Raw genomic sequence first — 18,329 nt, forward strand, 5'->3', positions numbered from 1 at the left:
ATTTACACGCACCTCCCATCCCCCAGACAGAAACTGCCTCTCCCTCTACTGCGACTAGGACTCTTAAACCCCGACATGTGAGTGGTACTCGCTACCCTTAGCATCTGCCCCCTCCTTGCCATCTCCTTGTAGGCAAAGGCCCCACCCCCATTCTTTCCCTCTGTGTTGGTTACATAAGGGATAATTAATCCCAGATGAATGATTAAAAATTGAGGCTGGTAGCAGAGCGAGGTGGCGCACACTTGTCATCCCCACGCTTGGGAGGCTGAGACAGGAGAATCGCACAGGTTCGAAGCCAGCCTCAGCTACTTAGTGAAGCTCTCAGCAACTTAGTGAGACCCTGCTTCCAAATAAAGTATAAAATAGGTCTGGGAGTATAGCCTGGAGGTAGAAAGCCCCTGGGTTCCACTCCCAGTACCACAAAAAAAAAAAAAAAAAAAAAAACTGAGACCGGGAGAGAAGCAGTGAATTCTGGCCATGCCACCAGAAAAAGCATCCTAACCGGAGAGTACTGCCCATGGTATTCTCCTGAGGCTGCGAGGCCCATAGAATTTGGAATGGAAACAAGCCCACCAGTGCCTCCCCTCCACTACTCTCATGCCCCTTCTGACACACCCTGTTAGCAGGCGTCCATATGGAGATCTGGCTTCACTGGCACCCAGGAGAAGGCTGGCAAACACCTGTCCACATCACACTCCACTGAGAAGGAGGGACACCCAGACCTTCCTCCCAGCCCCTTGTCCTTCTGGCTCCAGCTGCCCACGGGGCCAGTGACAGGGTGTTTCGAATACAGCTGCTATGGACTGATGAAGCACTGCGTTATCAGAATTGATCACCTTATCAACACACAGGTTGACGTGTGTTTGGGGTGGGTGTTAACCCATAGTAAAAGCCACCAATTTTTCCTTGAAATAAACCCAAGCTGAAAGGCATGCCTTGCTCAGGGAGCCTTTCCTGCCCTGCCACACACACTCAGAGAGGGTCTCAAAGGAAGGCTGGAAAGGTGGGAGAAAGGGGCACAGCCAGATCCTTCCTAATCCTCTCTATTAAAACCACAGCTGAGGCGGCCAAATACTCCCGCCCTCTGCCCTGACATGCTTTCAGACAGCAATCTGTGTTTGGGGAATTTTATTTTTTGAAATGCCCTCCCCCAATTCTTTTTCACCCAAAGAATGAAAGCACCATCCACTACTAGCCTGGGCTCCAGCATGCACAGTATTTGGAACCCCCCCTCAGGGCGATGGAGAGATGTGCTCCCAGCCTCTCACAAAAGAGTCCCACGGCAACCGCCCCCCTTTCAGGTGGATGCTGGACTGATCTAGGGGGGTAGTAGTAGCTTCAGGTGCAATTGGGGGGATGAAGAATAAAATAAGGGGGTGGTGAAAGCACTCAAGGAGATATTAAGTATTTTTTTCTGAAAAAGGGGTGGTACACCCCTATGTTTGGGAATCTGCGGCTCCAGCACAGAGCTCTGCAGCAGACCCCAGGTGGGGGCTCAGGCCTCCATCCTTCTGGGGCCTGCATTCCCCAGGGGAGAAATAATTGGCCTGTCTATAGAGCATCAGGATTCAAATAAAGCTGAAAAACGCACGCAGCCCTTGAATTGTATAAACGCGGAATTACAAACGATGGCCCGCCACCACATACACACGCCGCACGTGCGCACACAGCTCGGGGAGCAGCCTCTGCTTCTGCCTCTGATTGTTTCCCAGATCCACCTGACTCAAATAAGCCCACTCGTATTTGAACCAGAGGCAATCGGGGTGGAAAATACCCCATTCTGTTGGTGCAGGTCTAAACTGTCACCATTTGGCATCCTGCACACCCTTGTCCTCGTCAGCTGTTTAGCATCAGCCAAAGGGGGCCTCCCCCAGCCAACGAATCAGAGATTTCATTAAGCAGCAAAGGCTCCCGGCAGGATGAGCGACCTCACGTGGGCCTCCCCCACCCCAGCTCCCTTACCTCCCCCCTCCCTTCTGCTACACAAACAGGCTTGCAGCGACTAGATTGGATTCAGATCTTGTAGATGAAGAAATTCAGATACGACAGCGACAGCAGCGCCTCGCCAGACCCCGAGTGAGGGCTGAGCCCCGCACAGCAGCTGGGCTGCCTCGGTAATAACCACTCGTAATATCTGACAGAAAGAACCCACACTGGTCATATCCGATCCTGCCACATGAAAAGAAGCATTACACCGGCCTCTCGGGGGCCAGGGCTAGGGAGAGCCTCCGCACAAATCAGAAACATTTTCCACGAAGCTGCTATTCAAGGGCTGGAAAATCAACAGGGGCTGCTTTGCTAACATCCTGGGAGATGCTATTATTCTCCAGGCGGCACAGCTCACAGAATGCATCGAGGCTGGCGTAACCTGAATTCGCAAAGCGTTTGGCATTTCTGAGCTCAGAGGCCTTGGCTGGGTGGAAACAAAAGCCCACATTCGTTGTGGGAGTGAGCTGTGGGGCTCCACAGGGATGACAGTCTGGGCCTCAGCCATTCAGAACGAGCCCTATCCTCAACCCTGGGGCAGGAACCTACCTGAGAGCCTGGAGTTGTGTCAGGCAGGGTAGAGGGCCACATGGGACAATGACCAATGATGGAGACGCACTTTGATACTATAGCGATTGATGAGACTATTGGGCCGAATCCTGGTCCACAAGCCCCTCCGCAGCTAAGCTCAGGGGTCCCTGCCTGCTCACAACACCTCGTTTCTTGGAGCCCAAGACAATCATAAACCACACCTCCTGAGCCAGAAGCTTCCAGACGCAGGGCATCTTCCAAAGTGCATGCCTACCTAAAGCAGAAACTTACAAATTAAGGCTCCTGGCAGGTTTCTGCACAGCTGGATTTTCTAGACACCCCAACCAGCCAAGCACTGCCTTTTCTTCACCTCCGCTCTCCTCCGATTCTTGTCTTTTGTATCTTCTCATTGCCACAAGTATTGTCCTAGCAAAAGAGGCAAAACTAGATTCCCCAAGCTGTTTTTGTCTCTACAACCCCATGGCACCAGTTCTAACCTCCCCCCTCAGTCTCTTACATAACCCTATGGAGGTCCGAGTGGCCGCAGACACTGGGACATTGGGTCTCCAAGAATTTGCCTTTTGGGCTGGATGTGGTAGCACATGCTTTTGATCCCAGCTTTCGGGAGGCTGAGACAGGAGGATCGCGGTTTGCAGACAGCCTCAGCTACTTAGCAAGGCCCTTTGCAACTCAGTGAGACCCTATTTCAAAATAAAGAATAAAAAATAGGGCTGGGGGTGTAGCTCAGAGGTAGAATGCCCTTGGGTTTAATCCCTAGCAACACACACACACACACACACACACACACACACACACACACAATTTGCCTTTTTGGCATCAGGCAACTTTGCCATCTCAGCCAGGTGAGGTGGCGTCCACCCAGTGGTCACCTTGGTTTTAAAGCATCAATTGTTTAGCTTGTCAGTAGCTATCTACAAAGACCTGGGTAGTGTATTCTGAAATTTCGTGGACTGGGGTCGAAAGAAGTAAGATGTGAGCATTTCTCTTCACACTTGCTCAATTTCCTTACCAGTAAAATCAGGCCAGAAAAGCTTCTCTGAGCCTCAGTATACACATCCAGGAAATGGGACACGTATGTATCCTGCCTGTATCACAGAATTATTGTGAAGACGAATGATGCATGTGATGCTGAACACCGTAAAGCTATTAAAATAATATCCCAAGTGAGCCCCTGACTGGCCCAAGCACGGTATGGCTAAAACACCCATCTGCCAAGTCTTTTCCCCCTAGCCAGCCCACTGTGCCCAGGGGAAGCAGTATGCCTATGTTTCCTTGGCTGGCATTGCTGGATCACAATTTTCTGAGGACAAAACAGCCCCAGCACTTGGGCAAGGACCTGCCACAGGACAGCCTCGTCATCTCAGCATTTCTATAAAAAGATTGCTTGGGCTTCAGAGCCTGGCTGACAGGCGAGGCTGGGAGGGTGCCTGTGAGTGTATGTATGTGTGTGTGCACGCATGCAGTGAAATGCTCCCATAACAGCTGGCTTTGGCCAAGAATCCATATTCACCCTAAAGCCCCAGCCCCACTAGCAGGAGGGGAATAGATTTGAGGAATGGAATGAGAGAGAGAAAAGGGAGAGAGAGAGAGGGAGAGAGAGAGAGAGAGAACGCTGTGCACTGAAGAATGGGGATGGGAGGAGATGTCTGCGCTGCTGATAGGTCTATCCGAGCAGCCAACACAATGGACCTCTGGGTCCCCCCAGAGAGCCCCCTCCAACCCCCGACCTCCTGCCCATGACACAGATAAGGACCTGGAGGACTGCTCCGAGCTGCTGCGTGTGCCCTGGGCCAGCCGGCAGCGAGGCCAGCCTGGTGTGAGTGGCAGCAAAGATAAACGGCAGCCGCACGGGCATTGAATGCCCCGACACAAAAGGCCTCCTCTCCCCGAGTCCCTCTGAGGCCCAGATGGTCAGGGAAGCCCTTTCCCGCCTCACAAAGAGGATCGCTGCATGTCTTTTTCTTTTAAAATGGAATAAAAAAAAAAGCCATTGCTCACAAAGGACCTGGATGAAAAATAAACCCTTAAAAAAAACCCAGCCTCTCCTCGCTCAGCAGCCCGGCATTTCTTCCGACTGTCAGACTTAGCAGATTGCTTTCTGGAAAGGATCCAATTGGCAAGACCCGCCGCTGTGCAAATGAAATTTTAAAACCCCGCTCCTTGTTGCACTCAAAGAGCTTTTCTCTCTCCGCTTGTTCTACACGGCCTCGTAGAATTATTCTCTTGTCTCCCGTTGTATCGGAAACTAATATTCCCCTGCTTTCCCACCCCACGTGAGGGGTCCTCACCCCAGCTGGGGATTTGGGTAATCAGGGACGGCGAGAGCACCACTCCAGACCCCCGTGTTGATTCCCCACCTGGGCTTCATCTCGCAGAATCACCTACTAATTAGGAGAGAGACTCGCTCCTGAAGAGAATAAACACTTTCAGGCTGCCTCCTCCCTCCCCAGCTCCCCGCACCCCCCTTCGGTAATGAGATAAGCGTTTGGGGGACGAGGGAGAGAGGATAACGGGGACTTTCTTCGCACACAAGGTTTGACACTCGTCAAGCCCGTGACACCAGCTCTGTTTGGCTGGCGTATCCCTGGTGAAAAGTCAGCAGGAAAAAAATAGCCACAGGACTTGTCTAGGGTGACAGGCTGCCTCCGCATGTAAGGAACTTGGAGAGAGGAGGCAACGTGATGTGTCAGAAGTGTCCCAGGCTCAGGAGCTAGGAGAACTGGATTCCAAATCCACATTGACCCTTAATTATAGCCCAGCAGGCACTGGGCTGGGCTCCGTACATGTGTGGTGGTCAGCTTCCCTTGGCGCTAGCATCATTCTTGAAATAGACACTGGTACTCTGGGGTAGGAAAGGGTTGTTCCAAATATCACCTCATGAGTTAGTGTTCTGGTTTGTACATAGTTCACGTGCATCCCCCAAAGTTTCATGTACTGGAAGCTTTGTCTCCAGTGCAGTGACATGGGAGCACTGGAACCTTTAAGAGGCGGGGCTTAGCGGGAGGTTTTCAGGTCATTGGGAGAGGCTCTGTTGGGATCCTTGAGCTCTCATGAAAATAAGTTGTTATAATTCCACCCCTGAATCACTCTCTGGCTTTCTGTCTCACAATGTGACCTCTTTTCAGCACACGTGTTCCCACTGTGATGCCATGAGGTCCTCAGCAGAGTCAAGATGATGCCTGTGCTATGCCCTTGAACCTGAAAAAATAAACCTCTTTATGAAGTTGGTCTGCCTCCAGAATTTTATTATAGTAACAGAAAACAGAATAATACAGGTAGATTGCATCATTGGCCCTATTATTCATTCCTTCCTGCAGCCATGTCCTTTGCCATGTGATTGCAGCTCTTTTTCACTAAGGGGTAAAATGTTGGATTCAACCATATGACCTACCTTGGCCAGTCAAATGAGGCAAAAGGGGCAATGTGCTCACCCCAATCCTAGTGCTCAGGAAGCATTTCTAGTCACCCTCTTGTGTCCCTATCATCCCATGTGGAATAGTCCCCTCTTGGTGGTTGCTTCCCTTCAGCTTGGGCCTGAATGAACACAGGTAGAGCAGTCCCAACTAATGAATGATTTTTAGTGTGAAAACACCCCTCCCTCCACTAGTAACTGCCAGTATTTGACAATTTTTTTGAGGAAATCCTCAAATTGAAATCCTCAAGGATGTCTGTTAAATCCTACCTATTTGGGGGCAGGTGCATCAACATCAAATTATTTATTCATTCATCACTCACGTATTTTCTGAGAACCTATTTTGTGCTGAGAGTGAGGCCAAAAATAATATGGATTGCCAGGCAGTAACAGTACCATCCTCCGATAAGGGGATGAGAGATCCAGTGGGGAGAATATCTAGTCATCCTTAAAGAAGAGAGATTTCTAAATCTCTGCACCAGGCCTGTGAGTTAACCTGGAAAAATGAATGGGTCAAGAAAATTGGGAATAAAGGGCAGCCCATGACCAGTTGATCTCTTAATAGTTAAGTTCCAATTTCCTTAGTCATAAGATGTCACTGACTAAGTTAAAACAAAAAAAGGAAGAAGAAAATGAAAAGGAAGCAAGGCAGATAGATTCTCATGAGAAAGGGATACATCAAATAAAAATGATGCCATCCTAAATTCAGAAATGTAATGTATGAAAAGAAAGCATGTGTCACTGGATCAGGTAAATCCACTATTGATTGTGCTCAAAGTCCACTGAGAACACAAAACTGATTCAACTTGGGAGTTAAAGTACTGACTACTAAAGAGAACCCAGGAATCTGTGTTTTCAATGATTCACAAAGCATTGCCCAAGTCTCTAGATGATGTGACATGTCCCATGTGGATCACCAGTGGGTACCCCAATGTGTTCCTCTCAAGAGGTTTTCTCCAAGCAGGGACCATGCCAGGCATTCAGATCAGTGGAACCAGTGGCTGTTTGAAACACCCTTAAACGAGTTTTTCAGAATTCGTCCAACCCAACAATACAAATGGTTCATTGCTAGGAAGGCCCAAAGGCTGTCCTAGCCAGAGTCCCCTGCAAGCCAAGGGCTCCTAGAGGAGGAAAGGTAAGGCTAGTGAGATCTCACACTCAGAGCAGCAGCTACCACCCTGGGAAGTTCTGGTGAGCCAGCAAACAGAGTAGAGGTGATAGTGAAATGCCAGGCCAATTCTGAGCAGGCACCAGTATTAAAAAGCATCCAGATGGGGCAGGATGAAGATAGCCCAGGGCTGGGACTGGAGCCAGTTTACACTGTCCTGGGAAAAGACAGGCAAAATCCCAGGGACAAGCTGGGCCCCAGCCTCAGCCCATGTTCCAGAGAGCCAGGATGGCAGATGTGCCAAGGCGCTCCAAGATTCAGGCAGGAAAAAGCCTGTGGTATCTTAAGGCCAAAACAAAGAAGAGGCAGTAGGTCATCCTCACAGGCTGTCTAATGTCCAGGTGGAAACTCCAAGAGAGCTATCCAGAAACCCTGCTGGGTGGTGGGCAGTGGCTGTGACTATTTTGCCAGGCTAGGCCCCTGCTAACTGCATTGTAAATCTAGGGCTGAGCCAGGAAATAGAGCTCACCATCCATCACAGCCTGGGTAGGGCTGACCCCATCCTCCCTGGCTACATATCCAGGTTTCTGTGTCCCAGCAAGCCCTTCTCAGAGACTGGTCCTCTAAATCAATGGCAGCTCAGACATATTGCACACTCTTAGTCATCTAGTACTCACGGGTGCAGATGTTCCAGTTTTTTAGCTCTTGGCATACTTGTAGATTGGTTAGCAGAAAACTAGGGCCCTGAGTTCCCTGCCCAGAGTTCTTCCAACCAGCCTATCCCTCTCAACACCCTCCTCTAGGACCCACGGACGATTCCCAAACCAGCAAATAAGCAGTTAGGGTCCACAGAACGGATGCCTGCGTCCATCCTGATTTGTTAGTGACTGTGCCCTGCCAGTTTTTACATTTTGAACATGTAACCCAGGTCTATGGAAAATGGCAAGTCCTGTGAGTCATGGGCTTGCCATTGCCAGCAGTCATGCCCCACCCTTTCCACCTCTATGAGCATTAACTGAGTCCCTCTAGTGTAACCCAACCCCCACCTCAACCCATGGTGACAGGGGACCTCCAGGTCGTTTTCCTCCAAACCTTCCCATCCCTCTCAGCCCCCACTAGATCCCTGGACCCATGACCTAGTTGGGATTTGATTTTTTATATTTAAGCCTGACAGTCTCATAAGACACTGACAAGCATCACAAAATTTGCCTATTTTCTCATACAGCTCCTGATCTATTTCATGGGCCAGACATTGAAAGTGTTAACACACCATTCACCTGCGCATATCAGGATGCCTCTCCTAAGCTGAGTGATTCCAGCCAGAATGTCCACATCAACTAGCACAGTCCCACCTAGTGCACACCTCCCTGTGGGTTTCCAGAAAAACCTATTATACTCTGTATCCCAAATGACATGAACTAGAGGATACTTCCCCAAAGGAATGTATTTGATGGCCCCAGCCTCTTGATTCCCAGGACATGGTAAAGAGAACCTGCCCAGGAAAGGTTTCTCAGCTCAGGGGCAGCTCAATATCTAGGCGTTCTAGAGTGGTTCATGACTGGGGCAAGTCTACTGTCAGGAACCAAGCTACTCAAGTTAGTGTTTACTCCCCTCCTCAAAGATAGTCTTGTCTCTTCTCTCCCACCACCCTCTTTGCCCTTCTCCTGACTAGAGCTGGCTTCCTAAACAGGGAACACTGGGGTGGAGGATGCTGGTTATGGCATATTCTTAGAGTAGCAATGCTGTACATACCTCTGGAAGCTGGCATCCAGGCACAGTCCAGCCAAGCCCCTCTTGGTGCAGATATGGGCAAGATCTACAGTCACTCAAAGGTCCAAGTGAAGGCCAGATACCAGGCAGATCACATTCTCTTCCTGATTATATTAGTCAGGATTCTCCAGAGAAACAGAACCTATATACATGAGATGACATAGCATCCAGTTTGGAAGTTTACAAGACTTTAAGACTGTCAGGCTTAAAATCAGAAAATCAAATCCCAACTAGGTCATGGGTCCAGGGATCTAGTAGGGGCTGAGACTAAGGTGGGATGGGAAGGCTTAGAGGGAAATGATCTGGAGGTCCCCTGTCATCACCTAGAAAAGTTGGTGACGTAGTTCAAAGGTCCAAGAACCAGAGCACTGATGGTCTAGATTCCAGTGGCTGTGAGATGATGTAGATTCCAAAGACCAGGAGTACTACAGGCAGAAGATCAATATCCCAGCTTAGCCACCAGGCCCAGGGAGCACATACCTTTTTCTTCCCTTTAGTCCTCGTCAAACCCCCAGTGAATCAGACTGCCCACCCACTCAGGGGAGGTGGGAGAGACTGCTATATTCAGTCCACCAATTCAGATACTAATCTCTTCCCCAAATACCTTCACAGACACACCCAGAAAGAATATTCTCTCAGCTATATGGACAGCCTATGGTCCAGGCAAGTTGGCACACAAAATGAACCATGACACTGATACAGTCAACTACCAGGACCTTTAGGAGGTAGAAGTGGGGAGCATCATTAGTAATATCTGGCAAGCTCAAGAATCATACCCTCAATGTCTGGGATTGAACACTGTGTCCACTTCTGGTGTCTTAAACATCTCTCGAGGTTATGGACAGATGACCCCACATCCGATTCTGGCCTGAAACTAATTTAACTTGAAGAAATAAATCAAGATGTCATCCAATAAATGCCAACACCTCTATCAAGAGGTCATTCATAGTTAGAACAGAGTAGACCTTAAGAGCCCAAGGGCTCTGTGATAGACTTGAATTTTCTGTAAAGCACTTAGAGGACAGTCTTCAAGTTACAAGGCAAATATCATATGATCTTTTTGGTCCTGTATTCATATTGAGAACTCATTTTGTACCCAGCATCATCTAAATTGGGGGATGAAGGCACAGGAGTCAGTGGCCAGCTTCAGGGAACAGAATCTACTTACACTAATTTGAGCCAAAAAGTATTAACAGCATAGTCTTTGGCAGTATTACAGAAGCAACTTCTAGGTAAAGCTTTCAAGAACAGCTAACTCCCCAATCTGTACTGTAGGATGGGGCCACTGATGAAGGCTCTGCCATGACGAGGCTGCCTCCATGGTCTGAGAGCCACTATCTTGACTGCTGGACCACACTGTCCCTGCAGAGGCCCAACAAAGTGGAAAACTCGTAATCCTAGAGTTAACTAAAACTATAATTTCCCTGTGCATTGATGACAATACATACAATATTTCCGAGAAACCTATAATTTAGGATAATCCAGCTTATCTGTCAGTCAGCTAATGAGGACCCTAATCAGCCTGAAGACCCTAAGGCTGCCCACCATAAACTGCCTTGGGACTACCAGACTGAGCTCATCCTCACATACCTTCTCTAACCCACCCCCTCATGAAAGTCCCCTATAAAGAAGAGAACCCTGAACTCCCAAAATGCCTTCCTCATCTTGAGGTGGCACGCAGTCTCTCTTGAATGTGTATTTCCTCCCCCTTTTCCCAAAGAAACCTCTGTCTATGTCTCTAACTAGCGCGTGCTGAAATTCTTTTCCGTTACATTAACCAAGGACCCTGCAGATCCTGAGTTCCTGAGCTGAGGGCTCACCCCAACACTCCCAACACCACGTTCTCAATATCTCTATTCCCAGAAGGGAAACTGAGGCACAAAGATTAAACAGGTGACCTGTCCACAGCCATACAGCTGGTAAGTGGTAGCACCCGGCTTCAAACACAGAGGCTCCATACTGGGGGGGATTAAAAATCTCAACCCATGTCACACCACCCCTGCATCAAAGGGAAGGTTTGGGCCACCTGGCAAAGGGCTTCAAATGCAGAATTAACAGGAGGCCAGTACAGGTACAGTAACTTAGTAAGACCCCATTTCAAAATAAAAAGGACTAGGGAGTGTAGCTCAGAGGTAGAATGCCCCTGAGTTCAATCCCCAGGACTATACACACACAAAAAGAATTAACAGTGTAAGACAGAGTTCAGTAAATAGCAAATGAGTGAAACTGTAAATATGCTAAAGGGTTTTGCAGCAGATGCTGCAGCCACCTTTCCTCTATCTCCTACCATTTCCCTGTCAAGATTCACGGACCCAAATCCCAGCTGATAGTACCGGTGTCTCCTTTACTGGGGGCTTTCCTGGCCAAAGCCTGCTTTGCCCACTCGAGTATTCAGCATGCTAGGGATTTACCAGCCCCACAGGAATGGCCCTCCCTGACAGGAGATGGAGGATAAACACCCTGGCTCCCATGCCCTGTAAGCTGTATGTTCTACAGTCATTCTTGAAGTGTCCCTGTGGGAGTGAGCCTCGGTCATCCAAAACAGTTACTTGCTTGATGGAACACCCAGCATCGCTGCCTCCCCTTCCATGTCCCATGTGCCCACCTCCCACTGGTGCTTCCTAGAATCACCACCCATGTAAACTGCATTCACTCAAACCCTTATCAGAAGAGATTTGGTGTCTGATGAGGCCTCGTGTCCTGTAATGCAGGACTGAGACAGAAAACAAAAACTGGTACCAAATGAGGGTTCTGCTGTAACAAATACCAAAAAATATGGAAGCAGCTTTGGAAGTGGGTAACACATAGAGGCTGGAAGACTACTGATGTGCATGGTAGAAAAAGCTGACATTGCTGTGAATAGACCTTTGAAGGAGATTCTGATGAGGGCTCAGAAAGAAAAGAGGAGAGCGATCAAGAATGCCTCAATCTTCTTAAGGAATGCCTAAGTAATCATGAAAAGAATGTGAGCAGAAAGCTGTATGGTAGATGCAAATGCAGATTCTGATGGAGTGTCCGACAGAAATGAGGAACGGGTTAGCAGACGATAGAGAAAAGCAATTCTAGTCATAAAGTGGCAAAGAATGTGGCTGAGTTGCGTTCATCTCCTAATGTTCATCTCCTAATGTTTTGCAGAAAGTCCAACTTGTGAGAGATGGAGTTATTTTATGGATGAATTGAAGTGATTTCTAAGCAGTGTTGAAGATTATGGCTTGGCTGCTCTTGATGCCTCTAGTAAAATGTGAGACCAGAAATGACTTAAGGACAGAATTTTAAGGCAAAAGGGAACTGGATGTTAAGATGTGGAAAATGCTCAGCCTGCCCATCTTGCCAAGAAAAATTAGGTTCAGAAGTGAACACCACAGTGTGGTGGCCAACCAACCACTGAAGTAGGAGGTTAGCAGGTGTGAACCACTGGTGTAATCAGGCATCTCAGTAGAAGCCAGGCACTATTCTTTGAGACAAGGAAAAAATTACCCTGTAGTCAATTCCTTGGTCTTAAAGTAGAGGACCATCGCCTTGCTTTCAACAAGCCAGATGGTCTCCAGCCAGAGTTATGGAGCACAGCCACCCAGATCCTTGGGTGCCCCATTCTTGCTTAGCAAAGCTGCAGAAGTAGGACCACTTCCCCACTCTGCAAGTAGGGAAGAACATTGAGCCAAAGATTATCCTCGAGCCATAAGATCTCAAGAAGTTTGCTTTGTAGTTTGGGCTTGTGTGGGATCCATTGCCCCTTACTTCTTCCCTGTTTTTATTTTTCCTTTTTGGAAGGGGAAGATCAATCCTATGCCTGTCCTGCCATTGCATTTTGGAAGCAGGGACCTTGTTTGGTCTCACAGGCTCACAGATGGAGAGCAATTTGCTTGAGGACGAATCACACCTTGACTCTCACCTGTATCTGATTTAGATGATGTCTAGATAAAACTTTGTATTTTAGACTCTAGAGTCCAGGCTGGAACTAATTAATACTTTGGGTGATGTCAGGTGTAACAAATGTATTTCGCATGTGAGAAAGACATAAATTCTGGGGGGCTAGAGGTGGAATGCTATAGAATACATTTGCCCTTCCGCACAAAGAAAATTCATGTGTTGAAATCTTAACCCCCAATGTGATGGTATTGAGAGGTGGGGCCTTTGCAAAGTGATTAAGTCATAAAATGAAAACCTTCAGAAATGAGATGATTTCCTTACAAAAAAGAAAGCCCACAGAGTTCTCTCATCCCTTCCACCATACGAGGACACTGCAAGACGACTAGGAGCCAGAAAGTAGGCCTTTAGCAGACACCAGATCAGCTAGCACCTTGATTTGGGGTTTCCTAGCCTCAAGAACTGTAAAAAATAAAATTCTATTGTTTATAATCCCTCCAGTTAATGGTATTGTGCTATAGCAGCCTGAACAGACTATGACAGTGTGACAGATGGTATTTTCCAGAGGTAGCCATGAAAACATATGTATCCCATCCCCCAAAGTCCTCTGACACTGTGACTGATGCTCTTCCCACAGAGGAGTATCTTTCTTTTAAATCTGAGCAGGGCTGATGTTTGTTCTGACCACTAGATTACAATGAAGATGACGTAATGCGACTCCCAAGACCAGGTCATAAAAAGGACCTAGTTTCCCTTTACTTCTTTCTTGGAAACTCACTCTAAGAACCTAAGCTCCATGCTGCAAGGAAGCCCAAATCAGTTCATAGAGAGAGTGAACACAGAAAGGTATAGTAGGAGAGGAACTGAGGGATCAGCTGCCTGCTCTGTGAATACACAAGCTTTCAGATGGCCCCGGCTCCCAGACTTCCAGCAGGGGCCCTAGTCACTGTGATTGTAGAAGCAAGCTGTCCCCACATATCCTGTACACATTTTTGACCCTCCAAAACTGTGAGTGCAAGAAAGTAGTGCTATGGCTGTATATGTGTGTGTGTCTGTGTCTGTGTGTGCGCGCGTTTTACTGGGGATTTAGCTCAGGGGCTTTCTACCTCCAAGCTATACCCCCAACCCTTTTTATTTATATTTTTTTGAAACAGAGTCTCACTAGGTTGCTGAAAGTCTCACTACTTGCTGAGGTGTCTTTGAACCTATGATTCTCTTGTCTCAATCTCCCAAGTATTGGGATTACAAGCAAGCATCACCACATCTGGCTTTGCTGATGCTTTCATCCACTAAATTTGGGGGTGATTTGTTACACAATGTAGTAACTAAAACACCAAGCTTCTCATATACCCATTGTTGAGTTGGGTTGGGTGGGATTTGACATTGATCTGTCCCTAAGAGGATAATTTCAGGAAGATATCCTTTGTGTCAGTATCACCGCCCCCTCATACCTTTCCTAACACCATCTTCTGATGGTGTGAAAGGAGCATGCCTGCTGTTTCTACGTGATGTCCTGACAAAGGTGTTAGGGATGGCGCTCTGTCTGATAACCATCAGGTAGGCTGGGATGATGTTACCAATTCACAGTCCCACCTTGTCTCTTCTTTCACTCTGACAATAACTTCAGGATAATAAGATCCAAGACACATATAGAGGGAGGAAGCCTTCTCTTCCCCACTCTGATTCATAACACCCCAGAGATGACTTGCCCAGTTCACAAAGACTTCCACACCTACAGAAGCAAAGTGGTATGGCCCGCCAGCCAGTGTCTGCGGAATTTGTTATTTATTCAGTTGCTCACATCTGTAAGTCGGGCCTCTTTAGAGCTCACTCAGATGTTTTTAATCTCCCTTTTGGCTGTTCCCATCTGTGTGGCCCACTCAAACTAGAAATACTTTTAAAGCAGCAATGTTTAGCTCAGGGTCCAGCCTGGCCCTGTGGACAGATGACAATTTAATGGTGACACGAGCAACGATATTGATGTTGACTATCCTAACCCACTACCCCAAGCCCACATGCTAAGGAGATGCTCATGTAAACCTGTTTCTATAGTCTTTTTCCAGCAGTTAATGCCAGGAGCACAAAGGATCATGAGCTAGTAAGCAAAATCATGAATTCCTTTTGCAATAGCTTTATGCTTGAGAGCTGAGATGCCACTAACTAGCCGTGTGACTTTGGGCTAATTATGTAAACTCTCAAAGCCTCATGCTCCTTATGCGTTAAATATGCCTAGCACCTACCTCAAAGGGTTCGTGAGTGAATTAAATGAGATAATAAGGCATGCTTATTGAATGCTCACGATGTTCCAGAAACTGTGCCGCACCTTTTCTGTGTAGTATTAGCTACTGCAATCTGGAAGCCTGTGATAAACTCCTACCACTGGAAGCCTTGTTGGGTTCCAAAACATTACAAATTATTTGATTATGATCAACATTAACTATATGGAAGGCTTTGAAACAAAGGAATAATCAATTAGGACAGAAAAACATCTTGAAAGCGGATTTGTTTTCTTTGTAATGTGAATTGCATGTGACATAAGAAAGAAAGTCAACCTGTGTTTTGGTTCTCAGGGTAGCAGCTTGCAGGAAGAGGACTTAATACAGAGGCAATCCAGGCTTTTCTTCCACCTTTGCCCCGCAGCAGCCACAGGAGTGGGATCCTCCAGTAGTTCCCCACTATCCGAGGACAAATTCAAAGTCTTCATCACAGCTGCAAAGCCCTCCAGGAACTGGCCCCAGCTGGACTATGATTAGGGAAATGTGGAACTACCTAAAGACAATGACATTGTTTATATTCACCTTTTCCTCCTCAGTGTCTGGAGTAGTAACTGACACATAGTAGGTGCTCAATCAATAATTATGGATGAGCAAATGGCTATTCTAAAATGTCAACCCAGGACTTGGGTTGTAGCTCCCAAGCCCTTGGCTAGTAATGTGCAAGGCCCTGGGTTCCATTCCCAGCACCGAAACAACAACAACAACAACAAAAAAAAAAAACTAAAATGTCAACACAACCTTTGGTTTATTGAATGATTCCCCTTTGCCCTGTGAGCTAAGTCTTTCCAGAGCCCCTCATGATTTAACCTCTGCTCAGTCACTTCCCATCCAACCTGTCCCCAGCACTCACACACATTTGCATTCATATATGCTAGTGCACACACATAGATATGCATACTCATACATCTGTACTCACAAATTCACACAAAGGCACAAATGCACACACTCACAGAACACACAAACATATGCATGATGCACACAAAGACAGACAGACGTACATATACATAGACACACACAAACAGACACAGGCATATCTACAGACTCATAATCATACCAGGTTAACACAGACAGACAGACAGACAGACACAGAGAGATGCCTGTGCGTACATACCTACTTTCTAGCTTACAGTTCCACAGACATGCCACACTTATGCTCACGTTCAGGATTTTACCATTTTGCACTTGCCATTCCATCTGCTCAGCTGTTCTGACCTGGACCGTTCCCACTCATTTCTCTGTTGACAGCTCAAATGTTGTTCTCTCCAGAGGGTCAATATAATGGATGGTAAAAAGCTCAGACTCTGAGCCAGGTTTGCTAGTGCACAACTGCAATACCAGTACTTGGGAGGCTGAGATAGGAGGTTCACAGGTTCAAGGTTCAAGGACAGCCTCAGCAACTTAGTGAGGCCTGTTTTCAAGGGGAAAAAAACATAAAACATAAAAGAGGATTGAGGATGTAGCTCAGAGGTAAAATGCCCCTGGGCTCAATCCCTAGTGTCTGTCTGTCTGTCTGTCTGTCTGTCTGTCTCTCTCTCTCTCTCTCTCTCTCTCACACACATACACACACACACACACACACACACACACACACACAATGCACACACAGACTCTGGATCCAGATGACTTGAGTTCATAGTTTGGCTTTGCCACTTGCAAAACACGTGAACTTAAACAAGTTACTTAATCTCTCTGTGCCTCAGTTTCCTTCTCAGGGTCATCCTGAGGTATAAAAGAGTTAAAACATGTCAAGTACTTTGACCAGTGCCTGAATTATAATAAAGGTTACTTACATACTAGTCTTATATCTGTGCCTATATCTGATACAACTATTTGTGTAGAATGGCTCCAACTGCATTTCAAATATGTGATCAGTGTCTTTTTCCTCTCCAGGACTGAGAAGCTACAGAGACTGTCTTGCGCACTCATTGTCCAGGGCCTGCACTCCAAGGTAAGGCTTAGCGAGTATTTGCTAAATGGACAAATGTCCTTGGCTAAGCCATTTAGCTGCATTGAGTGTTGCTTTCTCTTCTGTAAAGTAAGATTGTTGGACCGGAAGTTTTCTAAGGTCCTTCCAGGTCAAACGGTTTGCAATTCTCCAATTCCATTCCTGACCCTCTATGCAAAGAAACATTCTTCTCTTATTATACCAGAACTATAGTGAGCATCTTCATGAAAATTCTTTTCAACACTTCTAAATCTTTTCCAAAGGGAACTTGCAAAATGAAGGATTTCAAAGGTCCTTAGAAATGAGTTCAATTCTGACCTTTCACCCTGGAGGGGACCAGGACCCAGAGACTGGAGGAGCCTTACTCAAGGTCATTCCACAAGCTAATGGAAGAACCAGAGCTACAATTCAGGGGTCATAGCTTACTGTATTATTTTTTCTGCACAAAAAGCATAATTTGGAGAGATTTTTTAGTAAAGACATAATAGTGAAAACTAGCAAAATTGGGATGGAAATTTGAGAGGGAGATGAGTCATCTCTTTTTAAAGTATCACTGGATGCTTTTGCTATAACAATACATAAAAATAAAACCTGCTAACTGGCTCGGTGAATTCTCACCAATGGCCAGGCACTGCACTAAACATTTAATATGGTTTTCTCATTTAAACCTCCTATCAATGCTGGCAAAGGTATCCATTTTACAGATAAGGACACCATGGCTTAGGGAAAAAAAGTAATTTTTCCAAAGATACTCAGGTAGTAAGTGGTATAATGAGGCTCTTATCAAATGTGGGATGAGTATAGCTCCAAGTACCCAGTGGTATACTAGCCCTGCCTGTCAGGGTGTTTATTGACACATCCTCTCAAATTAAGTTAATATTCCTAAATAGGCTGATACATTCAGCAAAACAAGCCACACAGAAAGTATGGGCTGGGAATTTCTGTGTTGTAATCTTTTCTTTTATTTCCCTTCCTTTTTTATGTTGGTTTTCTGTGTAGACGATGTGCACATGCTGCAAATACAACATCAGAAAAGTGGATTACAGAAGATACTGGTTGTATAAGTCAGTTATTGCTGAGTAACAAAAACCATCCCACCACTCAGGAGTACATGACAATAAGCACTTGTTCTTATGCCCACAGGTCTGTGGGTCAGCTGTATATCTGCAAGTAAACTGGTCTAGGTTGGACTAGATTCCAGACTAAATTCTAGATTAAACCTCACCTCCCCACTTTTCTCCTTGTTCTCCTGAGACCAACTGACTCTTTGAAACAGATGATTGTCAAGTGCAAACATGCAATGCCATTTAAGGCTTAGGTTTGTAACTGGTAGGTCATCACTTCTAGCTATATCCCAATGTCCACAGCAAGCTTCATAGCCAAGTTCAGTGTCAGTAGGATGGGAAACAGACC

This window comes from Muscardinus avellanarius (genome assembly GCF_963383645.1).
Source record: "Muscardinus avellanarius genome assembly, chromosome: X".
Classification (NCBI taxonomy): Eukaryota; Metazoa; Chordata; class Mammalia; order Rodentia; family Gliridae; genus Muscardinus; species Muscardinus avellanarius.